Genomic DNA, 18,492 nt, shown 5'->3' with positions numbered 1-18,492 from the left:
AGGTAACATGAGACCTGCAAGGCTTCCTGGGAATTGTAGTTAAGAACATAAGAACAGCCCCACTGGCTCAGGCCATAGGCCCATCTAGTCCAGCTTCCTGTATCTCACAGCGGCCCACCAAATGCCCCAGGGAGCACACGAGACAGCAAGAGTACCCTGCTGCCCTCTTCAGTTTTCTGACATAAGTCTGGCATTCTGACACATATTTTGACTCTTCCTTTGGTTGTGCCCTTTGTTATCCTGAGGCAGGCCGGTATATCTGTCTTTGGCTTGGGGAGACCGGCTGCCACCACAGCACAGCGCAAGCCCTTGGTTTGGTCCAAGGCCAGTTGGAGGTCATAGCTGTGCTGGCTTAGGTGAGTGTCACTGAGTAGCATCACCCCAGCAGTGCCAAAAGCAGATGAATGCTTGGCGGTCCTGAAGAAGTGGCCTCAGGTAGCTGTTCATTGGTCCAAACAGAGTGACCCAGCCTCAGCAGCCTTCGGAACGCAGCTCCCGTGTGGATACAGGCACACTTTTCGCACCACTGCACTAATGCAGATCACTGCTGGGAAGCAATACTTGCGTCCAAGAACCTGCTGAGTCAGATACCCACCTCTTTTGTGAAACTGGGCCTTGAGGCTGCTCTGCATGGAGGAATTTACAACTTCCTGGACCAGCCCAAAAGGATGGATGACTGTGGGTGAGACATTATGCTTGAATGGTTCCTAGAGGCTTTTCTGACTCTCCATACCTGCTTCAAGTCCACCCACTGAATTTCACATCATTGTTCGTTGCTGGATGAGATGAAAAGCAGGCCCGCTTCACCCCTGTCGAATCTGGAGTTCAGACAAACCATGTCAAGGCACTTGAGACCAGTGGCATAGCTGAGGGGGCGCAGGGGTTAGCAACTGCAATGGGCGGCTAGCTTTAGGGGGGCAACAAGCTGAGCTTGACACTAGTGGCCAAAACTGTGAAAACCCTGGTATGTACAAATAATACCATCATGTGATATATCATTGGAAAGGTAATTTAATTCTGAATGCAATGAAACATACAGCACTGGAATTTCTGTATTCTATCAAAAAGTATAGCCAATTAACCAGAAAGCTTTTTATTTATTGATTTACTTAATAAATTAAATTTGATTTTGTCATGGGGGATACAAAATCTTCTTTGACCCGGGTTGCAGTCGCATTAGCTATGCAACTGCCCGATTTTTCAATTTTTTTCAATGTCTGGTCGTGATGTCACTTCCGGAAGTGACGTCACTTCCGAGGCATCATTTTTCGCTTGGCACTGGGCTATGCTTACATTACCTGCGCCACTGTTTGAGACTCCCTTACCTTTCTCCGGAGGGCCTTCTTGTCTGCCCTTACACGCAAGAAGCGGCAGTGCTTAATGACGGCTTTCTCCAGCTTTTCCATGTCATTCCCAAACCGAACTCTTTTCTGTCCCCTTTCCTCTAGCTCCAGGGCCTCTTGCTTCACCTTTGTGGTCCTGGGGACAGAACCATAAAAATACAGCAACCGGTTTTCCAGGCTGACATACATTTCCTGCTCACCTTCTTGTTTTTAATTTTATTTTCTCTTCTCTTCTCGTCACGCCTCCTTGCCCCCAGATATCCCTGCATGGCCTTGTTCTGTGTGCAATCTGTACTTCAACATACTTCCAAATGAAGTTGGCTAAACACCTGCCTCTTAAGCCTTGCTTTGTGTATACAGATGCCCAGAAACACTTAGCAGGCAGGTGCTCCAGCCTGACATTTGGAATGGAGGCTGAGAAGGATTCAGCCAAAGAAATCATTCTCTGCAAGCAGATCTGGAAGGACTCCAGCTGACCCTGACATTCTTCCCCATCGTAGCATCTGCTCCCTAATAACAGCCACTCCCTGCCACTTCAAATGACAGGCTGACAGGAGTGGCCTTGGGAGCTGCAGGGCCCAACTGGAAACAGTTTAGCAGGGCCCCAGGTTCACAGCTAAGGTCTGCAGAATCTTAGAGATATAAATACAATTTATTTTATTCACAATTTATTTATTTTTACAATTTATAAATACAGAGACTTTCTATCCCTGTGGAAAGCAATCTGCTTAAACAGTGCATGTGAGTTAATGGACCAAATGGAACTAAGCACGTTTTAATATAACACTGCAGACATGTAAGCATACAAGTGAACAAGCAAAACGTGTAGATCAGTGGTACAGGTAACACCAGTGGTACTTGTTGTCTGGTGGTACTCAAGGGATCCCTGATCACCTGCTACCCAGCAGCAAGACCAGGAACACGACACAACGAACAGTGGTAGGAGGCTAGGCTCAGTGGGCAGAGTTCCAAAGCAGGCTTTTCGGTGGTCAAGAAAGCCCTCCTGTCTACCCTGAGCCTCTTACTGGTGTTTGTTGCTTTGTATCTGGCCTCCCAACCCAGAGGTAGCTACTTGTCATGGAACTTTGAATAGGTGAACATATGAAGTGGTACATGGAGGAAAAATGTTGAGAAGCACTGGTATAGATTTCCTTAGAAAGGAAAATAATTACAAGACCACTTGTTTTAGTGACTGTGAAATGATTTACTAAAAATATGAATTTAATTTTATTTATTTTTGTTTAAAAAATTCAAAATGTCCATTGCAATGTGTTGCTGGGTGTATTTGACAAGACTACAGTAGATTACCCTCGTACCAGTGGTGGACCTCCCATTGTAGAGGATGGGGCAAATGCTCTGGGCGTGAGCCTTTAGGACCCAGCGGAAGCCTATCTGAGGCTCCCGACGGGGTCTGAAACTATGCTTCCGTTTTTCTGGAAGCACAGTTTAAAGTCTTGGGGAAGCCTCAGGAAGTTTCCCCGGTGCAGTCTATGGTTGCGCGAGGCTCTGGAAGCCTCAGGAAAGTGGGGGGGGGGGCAGATTTGCATGCGGGGGGGACACAACATCCCACGGGGGTGCCTTTGCGGACCTTTGCCCTGGAGCGCGGGGCTGGGGAGGTCTGCCACTGCCTAGTACACGGCCCCTTTAGACTCGGGGCCCAATTGGAAGCAATTGATGAAATTAGCTTCAAGCTGGCCCTGCAGGCTGAGATGGTAGGGCTACACTTATGCACAGGTAGATCTGCTCATGGGTAGGAGTGGTTTGTGGCAGTCTGGAGCACCAGCAGGTAGATCTGTTTGTGGGTTGGTATACCAGTCTGCTTCTTAAAACGGGGCTGGGGCTCCTACCACAAATGTGTTTTCATGCAAGAGCCCAGTCTGAGAGATCAGTTCTGCTTTTTATGTGGCAAAAGTACTCAGAGGTGAACATCCTTGCTTTCTGGACTTGAGGCACTAGGCGTTAACCAGAACTCCTTGACTGGTCACGTACCTTATCTTCAAGTTATGATGAAACTTTTCATCTTCCTTTTTGCTTTTTTCCCCCCGTTAACTTTGTAAACACTGATTTTGACACCGATTGTAACTGTAACTTGTAACTGCAATCCATTATAATTGCATTATATAAAACACAATAAAGAGTTTATTAAAAGATGAGTGCAGTCCAGGCCACACAGGTGAGAACAGAGCCTCCAAGAGGAATTCTATCAGGGGTACAAAGTTTCTTTGGGGGCCCCTTCCCAAAGATGGAGGAGGTGAAACAGAGTGAGGGGGCAGTGAGGGTGGGCACCACTTCTGCAGCAGCTGTAGCCCTGCAGCTGTGTCTCTGAACTCCCATCTATTGTAAGCAGATCCACAAGCCAAAGAGCTCCTGGAGCAGGCCAGCTTCCTGCCAGATGTGACACTGTTAAGGAATGTATGCATTCCTGGGCCTGGTTCATGTGGTTTCTGGCAGTAGTTGCTGCCATGTGCATCCTGTGTGGGCAGTGAGTCTGAGTGAGATTGGAAAATGTAAGATCCCAGGAAATTTCTGGGCCCCCTTCTTTGGCTTCTGGGCCCCCTTTCTGACCCTGGGCCAAATTACCCCCTTTACCCCCCTCTCCTAGCAGGTGAGAGGCCCTAGGCCCTCTCCTAGGCCCTGGGTAAGAACTTTGCTAGAAAACACAGCAAAAATAGAACATCTGTATGAAGACGAAAATAGCCATTCTTCAGATTTTGTGCAAACTTACACAGATGGTTGCGTTATTAAGACAGGCGATTCTAATTAAACTCATGCTTTAGATTTGAGGAAAACATTTGTGTGATAAAGCACTGGGCATACCGTGATGCTTCTGAGGTCAAAGCAAGGGCCGATGCGATGGACAAATCCAAAAGCGTGAATCCCTCTTCTTCCTCACTGTCGCGTATGGAAATCCATGAGCGTGAGATGTTGGATCAAAATGAATGAAGTATTGTAGATTAATATTGCCAAGTTTGCAAGGGCAGGGAAGAGAAAGAACATGAGACAGCTTTGTAAGTGCTACATTCTGCAAGGAAGGCTGTGCCCAGAATATCCACTACTGTCTATTAACAAAACAACAGATGCCAGTGAAACAACCACAGGATTTGTTTTTAAGTATTTAATATTGAATATTTTGGTGCAGTGGTTCTTAAACCTTTTACAGGCCCTAGAACAGGGGTCTCCAAACTTTATGGCCACATCAAATATCTGGCGCGGTGTTGAGGGCCAGGAAAAACATTGAAATATAAAATTTAAATAAATAAATTAGAGATGAAACTTAGATGAGTGAATAAATGAATGAATGGACTCATTCATTCAACCTGTACGGCCCTCAGAACAGCCTCCAGACGCAACCAGAGCACACCTCTGGTCATGTTCAGTTGAGTGGGCCAGAGGCTTCAGGGGACGAGAGGCTAGATGCAGGCTGGATAGAGGCTCACTGCGGGCCGCATCTGGCCCCCGGGCCGGGGTCTGGAGAGACCTGCCCTAGAGGATGCTGCCTGATTTATAAATGCCAAGGGGTATGGCTATAATGGTAACTGGGCCCTCCAGTAGTTGTTTAACCCTTGATGCACATAGCCTAATCCAGTGGCATTGCTAGGGAGATGTGGGATATGTGGATTGCACCAGGTGATGCACTGGGTGGGGTGACACCACTACTAACCAAAATTGTGAAATCTTGGTATTTTCGAATAATACCATCATGCCTTGAAGTATCTGTATTCTATCAAAGGTTATGGACAAATAACCAGAAAAGGAAAACACAACTGCCTTATGTAACAAAAAGTGCATTCCTTTAACTCAAAACTAAGCAATGATGCTGATTATTCTGCGAGACAATGGGGTGTTATGATGACTCAGCAGGGAACTGGTAAGGTTTTAGTATGAATCAGCTTTCATTTCCATGTACCAGAGCCAATTCTAGAACTCTTATTCAGTTGTGTGAGTGTCATCAAGTTGGCCACTGGTCTTTTTGTTGGTTACTGATTTGTTGGGTGACTTGTACTGTTATATATTAAAATAAATAAAGTTAATAGGTGATGCCACTGCATTTAGGTTTGTGGGTATGATATTGTAATTTAGTCTGCATGGTCTGGTACAGGAGGAGGTCCATCATGGGGGTGACTCAATGAGCTCTCGCACCGGGTAGCACAAACCCTAGTGCCGCCTCTGACCTAATCTGCCCTGTCTGTTTTGTGAACCACGAAAAATTGGGTCATGACCTACTGGTGGGTCCTGGACTCACAGTTTTAGAACCACTGGTTTAGTGTATAACAGTCTGGGTTTTTTTGAGTAAAAAATGTTTGATCATCTGGTTCTATCAGAAGTGTGCTGAATCAAACTAATTCAATCTAAAATTAAATTTAGCCTTGGAGAAAATGACAAGATGATCATTAGAATAAGTTGATGTGTTGACATGTTCATTTTTCATTTCTGTAAATGCTTAGATTAAATATTAGATTACCAGAACCATCTTTTTGAAAAAAATTTAAACATTCAGCAATATGGTCAACCTACCAATAAGCTTAGAAGAATAGAAAACACAATCTGCCCAAGACTTTGTGGAGCCTGAGGCAGGCAGTCAAATGCTGCCCCCCCTTACTCAGTGATCTGCCAGCCTCTTCTGCTCCCAATCTCCAGACTTGAAAAGGAAGAGGGGGGTGGAGGGGCAGAGGAAGTGTAGAGGAGATGATCTAAAGCAGTGTTTCTCAAACTGTGGGTCGGGACCCACCAGGTGGGTCGCGAGGCAATTTCAGTGGCTCCCTGTTCATTTCAATATTTCATTTTTAATAGACTTGATGCTACCATGATATGTGACTGCATCTGGGGAAATATTATAGACCTGTATTTTTAACAAACTACTACGTATATTCTTTTAACAATGATAGTAAGGGAAACTTACTCCTGGGTAAGTGTGGGTAGGATTGTAGCCTAGGATAGTTTAGAATTTTCCTGCTTGATGATGTCACTTCTGGTCATGACATCACTTCTGGTGGGTCCTGACAGATTCTCATTCTGTCCCGGTGGGTCCCGGTGCTAAATGTGTGAGAAACACTGATCTAGAGCAGGGGTGCCCAAACCCCGACCCGGGGGCCACTTGCGGCCCTCCGGGACTCCCTATCAGGCCCTCGGGGAGCCCCCAGTCTCCAATGAGCCTCTGGCCCTCCAGAGACTTGCTGGAACCTCTGCTGGCCTGATGCAACTGCTCTCAGCATGAGGACAACTATTTGACCTCCCAGCTGAGCTATGGGACAAGGGCTCCCTCCACTACTTGCTGTTTCACATCTGTGATGCAGCAGTGGCAGCAAAGGAAAGGTTGGCCATGCTTTGTGCAAGGCCTTTTATAGGCCTTGAGCTACTGCAAGACCTTCATTCTTTCATATAAGTTCCATCTCTAATAAATTCATTTATGTAAATTTATTCAAATTTTTAATGTAAATTAATTCTTTTTTTCCTGGCCCCCAACACAGTGTCAGGGAGATGATGTGGCCCTCCTGCCAAAATGTTTGGACACCCCTGATCTAGAGTGTCAGTGCGCCAACCCTCCACTCTCTTCCACAGTTCCTCTTCAGGTCATTCCCTCCCCCCTTTTTTTCCAATCCAGGGAGTTGGAGGAGCAGAGGCTGGCACATCACCAGGAAAGGGAGGCAGCATTTGGGAGGGTGAAGAGGGGAGTGGAAGGATAATGTGGTTGTCCTCCATCAATCTGCTGCCTGTGGTGGCTGCATCAACTGGCCTCACAGATGGGCCAGCCCCAATAGGACAGCTGGGGCTTTGGGCTGTTTCACACACAGAAAACATCACATGCATGGGGAAATGGGCAACAGCTCCAGTCCCCTTAGGCAAGAGGCTATTCATAGGCCCTCCTATCCAATAGAGACTTCCAAAAATGGAGCCAGTGCTTCTGTGCATGTAGAAAGTGCACTTCTTCCTTATAGAAAAACCACAACCTTTCTTATTGAAAAACCACAGAGGGTAGGAGAACAGATCAAAGGCTGTTACTTCCAGACAGCATCTTTCAGTTCCTGTACTTGTGAAATCGACACGTGCATCAACACATGCTGCTAATACTCTTGTAGGTCACAGCTCATGTGCCTGCACTTGAAGGAAAGGTGGGAGACAGTGACTACTTGCTAATGCTTGGCCATGGCCAACTGCTGACCCCAGCTATGAACAATGATAATAGTGGAGACTGTGGTGCTGGTGGTAGCCCGCAATGCAATTCTCCTGTCTGCCATAAATGGCTACCCATCCCCAGACCTGGGGGTGATTACTCACCTCCTTCAAGTTATCACACGTGGCCAAGCATGGAAGACCCCCTCACATGCACATCTCTCTGGAAAAAGCTCTGTCACTTTTCTGCTGCTGCACACTCCATTTTGATATGGGACTTGCACAGCTTTGCTGGTCCACCCTAGCACCATTTTGCAGAATGCAGCTGGCCAGCCTTTCCACCTTTTAGTGGCAGTGTAGGAGATACAACAGGTGTAGTTTCTCATGTGACACACTTGTTGGTGTTTGAAAAGGTGTGTCTGTCTTCTTAAATTACTTAGCAGTGGCTCACCCATGAAGCTGACTTTGGCTGCAATCCTAGACACACTCGCCTGGGAGTAAAACCCATTGAGGGCAGTGGGAGTTACTTTTGAGTAGACATGCATAAGATTGAGCTGTGAGGTCGTTACATCAGGTGGTGGATTGGTGGGGGCACCCCTATTGCTGCTCCTCTTCCCACTCCTGAGATGTGGAAAGAAACCAGGCAGAAGAGGAAGAGTGGAGGAGAGGCAAATGGTGGGCTAGAGCGTCCAAGATGCTCTACCCACCATTCTTCTCTCCTCCATGCTTCCTCTTCTGCTTCATTTCCCTGTTCATTTTCAAATCCTGGGAATGGAAAAAGGGAGGGGCAGCAGAAGTGATGCCTGGTGTGCCACTGAGTAAAGGAGGATGATATTTGGAATGTCACCTCAGATGTCAGGACATCTTAGTAGGTCCTCATCCTTCCAGGATTGGCTTAGCATCTCAAGTAGTCAGCCTCCCAGGTGACCACTGAAACAATCCAGGAGATGATAACAGGTCCTCCCTGATGGTGCATCATGTTGCCTCCCTCCCCCACCCCTCCCCCCAAAAGAAAAAAAACATCCAGGAATAGCTAACCCCTGCTAATTGGGTAAGAGGCACTTTTTCAAGTGGGTGCTCCTCTTTTTAGCAGGGGGAGAGTAATTGGCCCACCTCACCCCAGCAGTGTCTTTTCTAGTGGCTGTCTGCTGGTGTTCTTTTTGCATCTTTTTAGACTGTGAGCCCTTATGGGACAGGGAGCCATTAGTTATTTGATTTTTCTCTGTAAACTGCTTTGTGAACTTTTAGTTGAAAAGCGGTATATAAATACTGTCAATTAATTAATTAATTAATTAGCTTCAGCCAGGGTTGGCAACCCAGCTTGGGCCAGCTTGGCCCTGCACAACTACACCTCACTGGCCCTCACTTCCATGACTATTAAAAGGCTGTCTTGAACAATTGCTCCAGCGTAAGGTGCTCGTCCACTGAACTTCCCTACATTGTGGTATGAGGGGATGAGAGGGGGAAACTCACGAGGGGATGGGGAGGGGGAAACTCACGAGGGGATGGGGAGGGGGAAACTCACGATGCCTCTATACATCATTGTGGGCAAAAGGCACTTCCCTCCCAGCCAACAATAACTGTCTGTGTCTTGTTCCTTGTCTGTGGGAAAAGGAAGTAGTGGGAAACCACCAGCTCTGTTGTACACCTGGAATGGAAGACCACTTTTGCTTTGATTGTTAAGCAGGAGGGAGGGTATCTGCTACGTTTCCTTCTCCAAATTAAGGTTTCAATTTTCTGGGGTTAAAAGCAGTTGGAAGAGGGGTGCTGATCACGATCAGGGTTGTGGCATAGTGCAAAAGGGTTAAAGTCCCCCTCCATGCATGCAGTGGTCCCAGTCCTGATTCTGTTGCCCCTGCTCCAGTAGCTACGTGCTTTATTAAAATGTAGAACAAACTATGGTTTTACTTAGATTCATAGAATGTCAAAGTTGGATGAGATCTTGGAGGTCATCTAGCTCAACCTCTTGCTCAGTGTAGGCAACTACTATAGCTTCCCTGCCAGGTGGCCCTCCAGCCTGTGCTTGAAAGTCTGCAATGAAGGAGAGTCATACTATAACATGTAGTTTGGACCTAACTTGTCTGTGCAGAAGCAGTTTTGACATTTGAAAGAGACAGATCTAGAGAGAGAAGGAAGGGGAGAGGGGGAGAGAGTACCTATGAGACTGCAGAAGACCCCTTGGGGGAGCGTGAAGGACCTTTCTCTGGTGACCTGATGTGGCTCAGTGGTTCTGCTACTTTGCAAGAGTACCTCTTGGCTTCCATTGATGCTCTACATAAATAAAGGGCTGACCCATTCATGAGATTGACTGAAGTGGTAGCTGCAGGTAGTAGATTAGTGAGAGACAATTGTCCTCACTAGAGGTCTCCTCTCCTCTTTCATTTAAAGAAAACCCACTTGGGAAGTGCGGAGGACCACACGGCAAAATCAGGGCAAAATCATTAATTCTGGGCAATATAAAAATGATTCTCTGGATATGTTGTACTGAATTTGCAGCCTCTGGTTAATGCTGACGTTCATGTCTGAATCCTGATAATCCCACGTTGACATTGAGAGTATGTAGCACTGTTCACGAGCATCTTTTTGATCCTTCATGCACCCACAAGGTTGATTCCCCAATGGTTCTCATTCAACCCAAGCTCTCTTTCCTAACAGCTGGTTGCACCCTTTCCTCAACGGCTTGGCCCACCTGGTCCTGAACTTTGTCTTTCGGGTTTCAGAGGTCATTTGCAAATGTCGTTTCCTCTCTTCCTTTTGCTCCTCTTCTCTGTGATGGAATAACGTTCGGGTTTCCATGCTGGGTGCTTCCGAGGACTCCTTCCTGCTAGAATGACAATGCCAAGTGTGCATTAAGTTCAGCCTTCACAGACAGCACAAAAAGAATGTCACATCTTCCCAAAGGTGCACACAGAAAGATACCCTTTGACTGCCTCCAGGGAAGGATATTCTTTCTCCTAGAAGCCTGCCAAAGGCTGAACCCAACTTTCAGAGGTTTGCAGCCACTGCCAGACCATCCATGCATGCAGCCACCTGATGTAGGTTGCATCAGTAGCAGATTGTGTAGGGTCTGAGGGATACCTTTCACCCCAAGTCCGTTGCCACCTCCCTCCAACCTGCCACCAATGCCATCATTAGGAGGTGCAGGAGGTTCAGACTGCACCAGGTGACAGCCTCAGGGGTGGTGGTGACACCACCACTGGCCAAAATTCTGAAAACCTTGGCATTTTCGAATAATACCATCGTTATACATCATTCTCTAGGTAATTCAGTGCATACTACAATGAAACAAACCATGTTGAAATATCTGTATTCTATCAAGTTATGGCCAATTAACCAGAAAAAGAAAACACAACTGCCTTATGTAACAAAAAGGGGATATCCTTAACTCCTAAACTGAGACAGATTGTTCTCAGAGCCAATAAAGTGTTATTACGACACAGCAGGGAACCAATAAGGCAGTGGTTCTCAAACATTTTAGCGCTGGGACTTACTTTTTAGAATGACAATCTGTCGGGACCCACCAAAAGTGATGTCATTAACCTGGAAGTGATGTCATGGCTGGGAATGACATCATCAAGCGGGAAAATTTTTAATACCCCCATACAAATCAATCAATTAAAATCAATCAAATCAATCAATTAAGTAAATTAAAACAGTCACATTTATTTGACCAAAGAGGATTTTCTTCTGAAGTTGCCTCCCTATTTGGTGATCTACAAGAGAGGAGCCAAAATATCTACCAAAGCAGAAAGAGACCAGTCGCGGTCTTAGGGGACGAGGAAAGAGAGAGGTGAACAATGCAGCTACTCTTGGCTGTCATCCATTTCAACTCACTAGCTGCCAAAAGGACTTGGCTGCTGTGTAGCCCACACTTTGTTTTGGAAACGGCCGCAGGCTCTTTTGAGATCATGCCCAAATACTTGGGGATTAAACAGAAACCATTTTCAAATGGGTGTTCCAATGCAATGATTGATGAAACTGGTTCACTTCAGTAGTCCCAATTTCTTGCTCTAATTATCCCCATACAGATCATAAGAGCCAGTGCTGGAGCAATTGTGTAGAATTCAGAAGTGCTGGTACCAGGTTCCTGGGGGCCCTGGTGCAAAGCCCTCATGGTATCTCCAGTGGTCTACTCTACACTACCATCACAACTGGAATGGAGGGTACTGTTGCTGGCCCAGACAAGTGGGCCTTTGGCCAGTGCCCAATCTGACAAGCCCCTGGGCTTGTCCCTTGTCCCTTTGTGTAGGGCTGCCAGGCATCTTGAGACTCATACCCCTGGAGCCCAAGGAGGATGCCTAGAGAAGTAGAGGGTAGTGCGTGGCAGTAGTTGAGATGCAAACTCTTTCTAATTGAACAGAAACTTGTCAAAATTAATTTTATGCATGTGCAGCACCTTGTTTTCTAGGCACTGAAGAAATAGTAACAATTCTTATAAATTTTATCACTGATCACTGCTCCCATTCCCATATGTTCTTGTATTTTTGCTGGTATCCAGCCAGTGGCATAACTAAGGGGGGCAGGGAGGTACATTGCCCCAGGTACAATGCCTTGAGGTTGTGCCAACCCACATCTTTGACAGTGGATCCCAAGGTGGAGCCAGAACCTCAGAAGGCCGTAGAGGGCCTCCTGGAGACCTTAGAAAGGTACTTCCAATTTGCTGCAGACCACCTGGAGGATGTATCTGGATGTGATTAGGATGTGTGTGTTAAATTTGATTTTGTTTTGGGGGGTGTTAAAAAATTTGTACTCCCAGGTGCCAGAGACATTAGCTACACCACTGTATCATTTCTTATGACTCTCTCCTAAAGAAGGGGGGGTGTTGAAACTGGAAGAACATAAGGAACATAAGGAAACTGGAAGAACATAACATAATCTCAAAAAAGACATAGTGGAAATGGAAAAGGTGCAAAAGAGAGCGACTAAGATGATTCCTTATGAGGAAAGGCTTCTTCAGCCTAGAAAAGAGACGCCTGAGGGGGGACATGACTGGGACATACAAAATTATGCAGGGGATGGACAGAGTGGATAGGGAGATGCTCTTTACACTCTCACATAATACCAGAACCAGGGGACATCCACTAAAATTGAGTGTTGGGCGGGTTAGGACAGACAAAAGAAAATATTTCTTTACTCAGCGTGTGGTTGGTCTGTGGAACTCCTTGCCACAGGATGTGGTGACGGCATCTGGCCTGGACACCTTTCAAAGGGGATTGGACAAGTTTCTGGAGGAAAAATCCATTACGGGGTACAAGCCATGATGTGTATGCGCAACCTCCTGATTTTAGAAATGGGTTATATCAGAATGCCAGATGCAAGGGAGGGCACCAGGATGAGGTTTCTTCTTATCTGGTGTGCTCCCTGGGGCATTTGGTGGGCCGCTGTGAGATACAGGAAGCTGGACTAGATGGGCCTATGGCCTAATCCAGTGGGTCTGTTCTTATGTTCTTAACTACAATTCCCAGGAAGCCTTGCAGGTCTCTTGTTATCTGGTGTGCTCCCTGGGGCATTTGGCGGGCCGCTGTGAGATACAGGAAGCTGGACTAGATGGGCCTATGGCCTGATCCAGTGGGGCTGTTCTTATGTTCTTATGTTCTAAGGAGAGAACAGGGGCAGTTCTACTTGAGGATGATGACAGAAGGCTGGGAATGGGACCTGCAGAAACTAAGTTGTCCCCCTGCCTCTAGCTCCTCATTCTGATATTTTTCTCCTTCCCTTTGAGAAGGAGAACCTAACTCAGCCAATACTTTTCTTGCCTTCATTGATCATGCAAGGAGGCAGTGGTATTCCAACCACTAGCCTTGCCCCCAGGTGTCCAGATGTTCAAAGTTTGTGTGTGCATGGTGGAACTAATTAGGGAGGGGATGCTCCATGTCATTTGGCATGCTGGATTGGTGAGGATTCAACATCACATGGGCCACCCCTCTCTACATCAACAACTACCTTGTGCAAATGCTGAGAATGTGCAGGTGCCCAGAAGCATGGTTGGTGTGTGCAACCCTACTGTCCCTTCACATATTCAGTAAATACAAGAATTGTCTGAAAACTCCCCAAAGCAATGTTTTTTTTTTACCTTGAAATTTTGGGTGATGTACCAATATCTAGGGGTAAAAGCGCCCTACAGGTAGACCACAGCTGCGATACAAGGACATCTGCAAGAGGGATCTGAAGGCCTTAGGAAACAACAAGTGGGAAACCCTGGCCCCTGAGCGGCCCGCTTGGAGGCAGGCTATGCAGCATGGCCTTTCCCAGTTTGAAGAGACACTTGGCCAACAGACTGAGGCTAAGAGGCAAGGAAGGAAGGCCCACAGCCAGGGAGACAGACCAGGGACAGACTGCACTTGCTCCCAGTGTGGAAGGGATTGTCACTCCCGGATTGGCCTTTTCAGCCACACTAGACGCTGTGCCAGCACCACCTTTCAGAGCGCGATACCATAGTCTTTCGAGACTGAAGGTTGCCAACAACAACAACCAATATCTAGCACCCTATTATCCAGGAGACAGGTTACAAGCCATGATGGGTAAATGCAACTTCCTGGTTTTAGAAGCAGGCTACCCCAGAATGCCAGATGTAAGGAAGTGGGAACAGAGCGCAGGTATTTTGTCACTGTGAGATACAGGAAGCTGAACTAGATGGGCCCTGGACCTGATCCAGTGGGGCTCTTCTTATGTTCTTATGAAATTACTCAGAAATTAGTTTGCGTCGAAGCACTTAATATTTCTGTTTGGTTTCTAGCATTAATTCCAGAGTTCTTGCATATCTCACAGTACGTTCAGAAGATGTGTTTCTGTTTTAATGAGAACGTCTGAGGCTAATTCTTTTAATAAACTGTTTATACTTGAATGCAAGTAATGGGTTTTAAAATAGACCGTGGGTAAACTGTTGAAGTGAACACAAAATGCTCGGACTTAACTGTGCATGTGTTCCTATCACTCTTGCATTGGTAAGGCTCAGGCAGGAGGCAAGTTCTCGTCCCTACGGCATGAGAGGGTTGAGGAAAACCTAGAAAATAGAGGAAGGGACGGGTTTCTTAAACTTGAAATCAAAATGCTGTGAGAAGGCAACAAGGAATTGGAGCAGTCCAGTGGCGTCACTAGGATTCGCATCACCAGGTGCGGGAGGCCTGCGCATCACCCCATGCAATGGGCGGGGCAATGCCCCAGGTGGTGGGCGTGGTGATGTACCATTGCCCCACCCCTGCTTGTTTTTTGGCTGTACCTTTTGTTAGAACACAGATATTTCAATGTGGTTTGTTTCATTGCATTCTGCATGAAATTACGCATTGATTGATATATAACATGATGGTCTTATTCCTCCAAATTCTGATTTTAATGATTTTGAAAACCTGTAGAGTCTCTCTCTCTCTCTCTCTCTCTCTCTCTCTCTCTCTCTCACACACACACACACACACACACACACACACACACACCGTGTCAACTTACTAACACCTTATTGCAGCAGTTCTCAAACTTTTAGCACCAGGACCCACTTTTTAGAATGACAATCTGTCCAGGACCCATTGGAAGTGATGTCATGGCCAGAAGTGACATCATCAAGCAAATTAAAATAAATAATTATAAATAGTTAAATTAAAATAAAAGAAATAATTAAATAAGGGGGAGCCAGTCCTGTTCCACCAAGTGAATCTGCTCTGACATAAGTCCTATTGTGGTCAAAGGGGCTTACTCTCAGGAAAGTGTGGGTAGGATTGCAGCCTGTGAGCCCAATCCTATGCATGTCTACTCAGAAGTAAGTCCCATAGTGGTCAATGGAGCTTACTCTGTAGTCTGACTGCAACAACACCCCCCAAAAAGAATCAGTGAGATTTCCAGCCCTCCCAGTGCCCAGTTTAAAGTTTTTCTGTTTCAAGCATATCAAGATAAAGACCCACCTGGCTTTGCAAGTGCGAAATAGAAAACTTTCCCCTTACCAACTCAAGTCTCTTTTTTTTGTCCTTTTTAGTGGGGGGGGGGGGGAGGCTGCCTTCTGGAGCATTTGTTGCACTCCAGCTCCATCTGATCGGGACCATTCTGGTGTCCTCACATTCCCCTTTGCCTGGCCTGACCACCAGCCAAGGCACGTCTGCCTGCTAAGAGTAAACATGACCGTGAGGCTGCTTTGCTTTCCATAGGGCTCAATAGACTCGCAGCTGGGAGTGGGGATCTCCTTCTTGGGTGTTTTTGGGGGTTGCATTCATTGGATCAGGACCATTCTGATGTCCTTGGAGTCCTCTCAGCCTGCCCTTTCCGAAGGACCAAGGCAAGTACGTCTGCTCATGAGTAAACACGTGATACGGCTCACTTTCAGTTTCCATAGGGATCCATTCATTTTTTTCTTTCCGGTTTTTTGGCCATAACTTTTGAAGAAAAGGAGCTATTTCTAGTGCGTAGTTGATGATGGGTATCAGCAACTCAATTCATAAACTGCCATAAAGGTACAAGGAGAACTTGTTCCTCCTAGTCCTCCCACTTCCTGGATTGGAAAAGAAAGGAGGGAACAAAGCGGAAGAGGAGGTGTGACAGAGAGGAGAATGGAGATGCTCTAGTTCACCATTCACTTCTCCGCCACACTCTTCAATTCCCTTCTTCCTTTTTCATTCCAGGGACTGGGTGGAGCTGAGACTGGCTCTGAACTGGGTAAAGAGAAGGGGGGCATTTGGCATTCTGCCTCATGCACCAGAAGGTCTTGTGCCAGCCCTGTGTTCCACAATTAGCATGAAAGGTGCATTGGCATTGGCATTGAAAGGTGCATTGTGTCGTAAGGATTTCTGCCCATTAATTTGTATTTACTCACCTTAAACTGTATTGTTTCCAAAACATTTCATGTTGTTGGCAACCTTCAGTCTCGAGAGACTGTGGTATCGCGCTCTGAAAGGTGGTTTTGGAACATCGTCTAGTGTGGCTGAAAAGGCCAATTTGGGAGTGACAATCCCTTCCACAACGGGAGCAAGTGCAGTCTGTCCCTGGTCTGTCTCCCTGGCTATGGGCCTTCCTTCTTTGCCTCTTAGCCTCAGACTGTTGGCCAAGTGTCTCTTCAACTTGGGAAAGGCCATGCTGCACAGCCTGCCTCCAAGCGGGCCGCTCAGAGGCCAGGGTTTCCCACTTGTTGAGGTCCACTCCTAAGGCCTTCAGAGTGCTGACTATTCCAACAGCATATATTTCAATGTGTCTGTTCAGCAGATTTTAATATACTGGATTGAGAGATTGAACATTATGGAAAACACATCCAGGAAGTTAAAGTTGAGGGAAGATGCAGGGACCTGGTGCAATCTTCTCTGGTGCTGACTTCCAGAGGGGTAGCTATGTCACAGCCCAATCCTATCCACGCTTTCCTGGGAATAAGCCCCATTGACTCTAATGGGACTTACTTCTGAGTTAGACATGTATAGGATTGGGCTGTGAGGGCCCAATCCTATCCAATTTTCCTGTGCCGATGCAGCCATTGTGCAGCCCCACGGTACGGGAACAAATGTTTCCTTACCTCGAAGGTGTCTCTGTGACTGCCCCCACCATCACAGGATGCAGCGCATGTCCACTGACATGACTGCATCGGTGCAGGAAAGTTGGATAGAATTGGGCTCTAAATTAAATCCCATTCATCCCAATGAGGTCTTAAGCACAACTAATTTTCTCTGCGTTTAGGTTATTAAATGGGAAACCTTTTGGTAAGGAGTCCTAATTGCATCTGCTTCCCCAAGACTGTACAAAGCACAGGGATGGATCTAGTGTTGGATCTAGTCAAATAGAGAAAATGGTACAGAAAGAAAAACAACCGCATGCTCTTGGATTTTTGTGGGTATAAAAAAAGTTTTACAGGGCTGTACAGGGCCCTGTAGCTAGGCACATCTCATTTTACATCTAAAAAAAGAGCTTACTTTAAAAATACCATTTAACAACAGCTTCAAAACTGTTCTGGACTTGTGTTCCTTGTGGGCACTATTAAGTAGCTGCCCAGATAAAACATTCATACCTCTGTTGCAGCAGCTAAATCCAGCTTCTAGCTGTTAGTTTCAGTCTTTCTACAATACACCTTGAAGGACTATGAAAACTTGCTAAACTGGTTTAACCAGAGATCATGGTGGGTCTCCAAATTCAAATGCCTGGGCCAACCATTTTCAATTTTTTCCTTGGATATGCAAGCAGTAGGGAGCTTCAGGTCTATGTGCTCCTTTTCTTCCCCTCCTCTCCCTACATGCAGCAATTTTTTTCCTTCTCATCTGGGTTTGAGGCAAACCATGGTTTGCCGTTTCACGTGAACCAGAAAACTAGGGTTTGCGCTTGCCCTGGAATCCAGGATCTGGAACTAGGGTGAGGCATTACTATGGTTTGGCTTTAAATCTGAACCACCCTGCTGCCTCACCTCACCTTGTTTTTACAATGAACCCTATTGGAATTGAGTAAGTTTATGGAAATGAGTCCCAGAAACCAGCTGTAACATAAGAGTTTTGAGCTATATAAAAACCAGGGCTTTGAGTTATATAAAAACCAGGAAAGAGACACACTTTTCAGTTCAAGGGCTGGGAGGGGTTGTTTTTCTCTTCCATAGTAGAGGAAATAAAATGAAAAACAGAGCAACTTATTCCTAAAAACACTTCTTTTTCAAAATGCAAGACAAAAAAAATTACCCACTCTTTCATGCAAAGTATAAAGAAACACAGTCTTTAAAGCAAGATATGATTTTTTTTTTGGGGGGGGGGAAGGAGACAATCTTTACATACCTTAATTTAACAACCTTGGAAGCAGAACCTTTTCAGCTCTCGGAGAATACAATATCCAGAATACGAGAATACAAGTGAGGGTGACAGTCTGGAAGAAAAGTGAAGGACAAAGGAGAGATGCCTTGTTGATGGCACTAAGAATGACTGTCCGGACAAGAATGTGTCCAAGGGTAAACTACCCACCCTGCAGACTTAAATATAGCATTATCTCATGACATTTCTATGACAATGGAGAGAATCATCCAGGATTTATGATCCCCAAGCAGCACTCTGCATGGGTAAACTAAGCCCACTTGTTTCTAGGTCAGGAGTATTAATTC

General features: G+C 46.1%; 1 long non-coding RNA gene across 1 annotated transcript; it reads right to left on the bottom strand.

The window, feature by feature from the left end:
• Positions 1 to 1,330: 1,330 nt before the first annotated feature.
• Positions 1,331 to 18,292, bottom strand: LOC136635910 (uncharacterized). The gene is made up of 4 exons (XR_010793448.1): positions 18,173 to 18,292; positions 10,144 to 10,278; positions 4,161 to 4,235; positions 1,331 to 1,479 (listed from the first exon to the last, which is right to left on the bottom strand). It is a non-coding gene; the product is annotated as an uncharacterized lncRNA (long non-coding RNA).
• Between the last annotated feature and the right edge of the window lie 200 nt (positions 18,293 to 18,492).

This window comes from Tiliqua scincoides, unplaced genomic scaffold (genome assembly GCF_035046505.1).
Source record: "Tiliqua scincoides isolate rTilSci1 unplaced genomic scaffold, rTilSci1.hap2 HAP2_SCAFFOLD_130, whole genome shotgun sequence".
Lineage (NCBI taxonomy): Eukaryota > Metazoa > Chordata > Lepidosauria > Squamata > Scincidae > Tiliqua > Tiliqua scincoides.
This window is presented reverse-complemented; position numbering and strand designations above follow the sequence as displayed.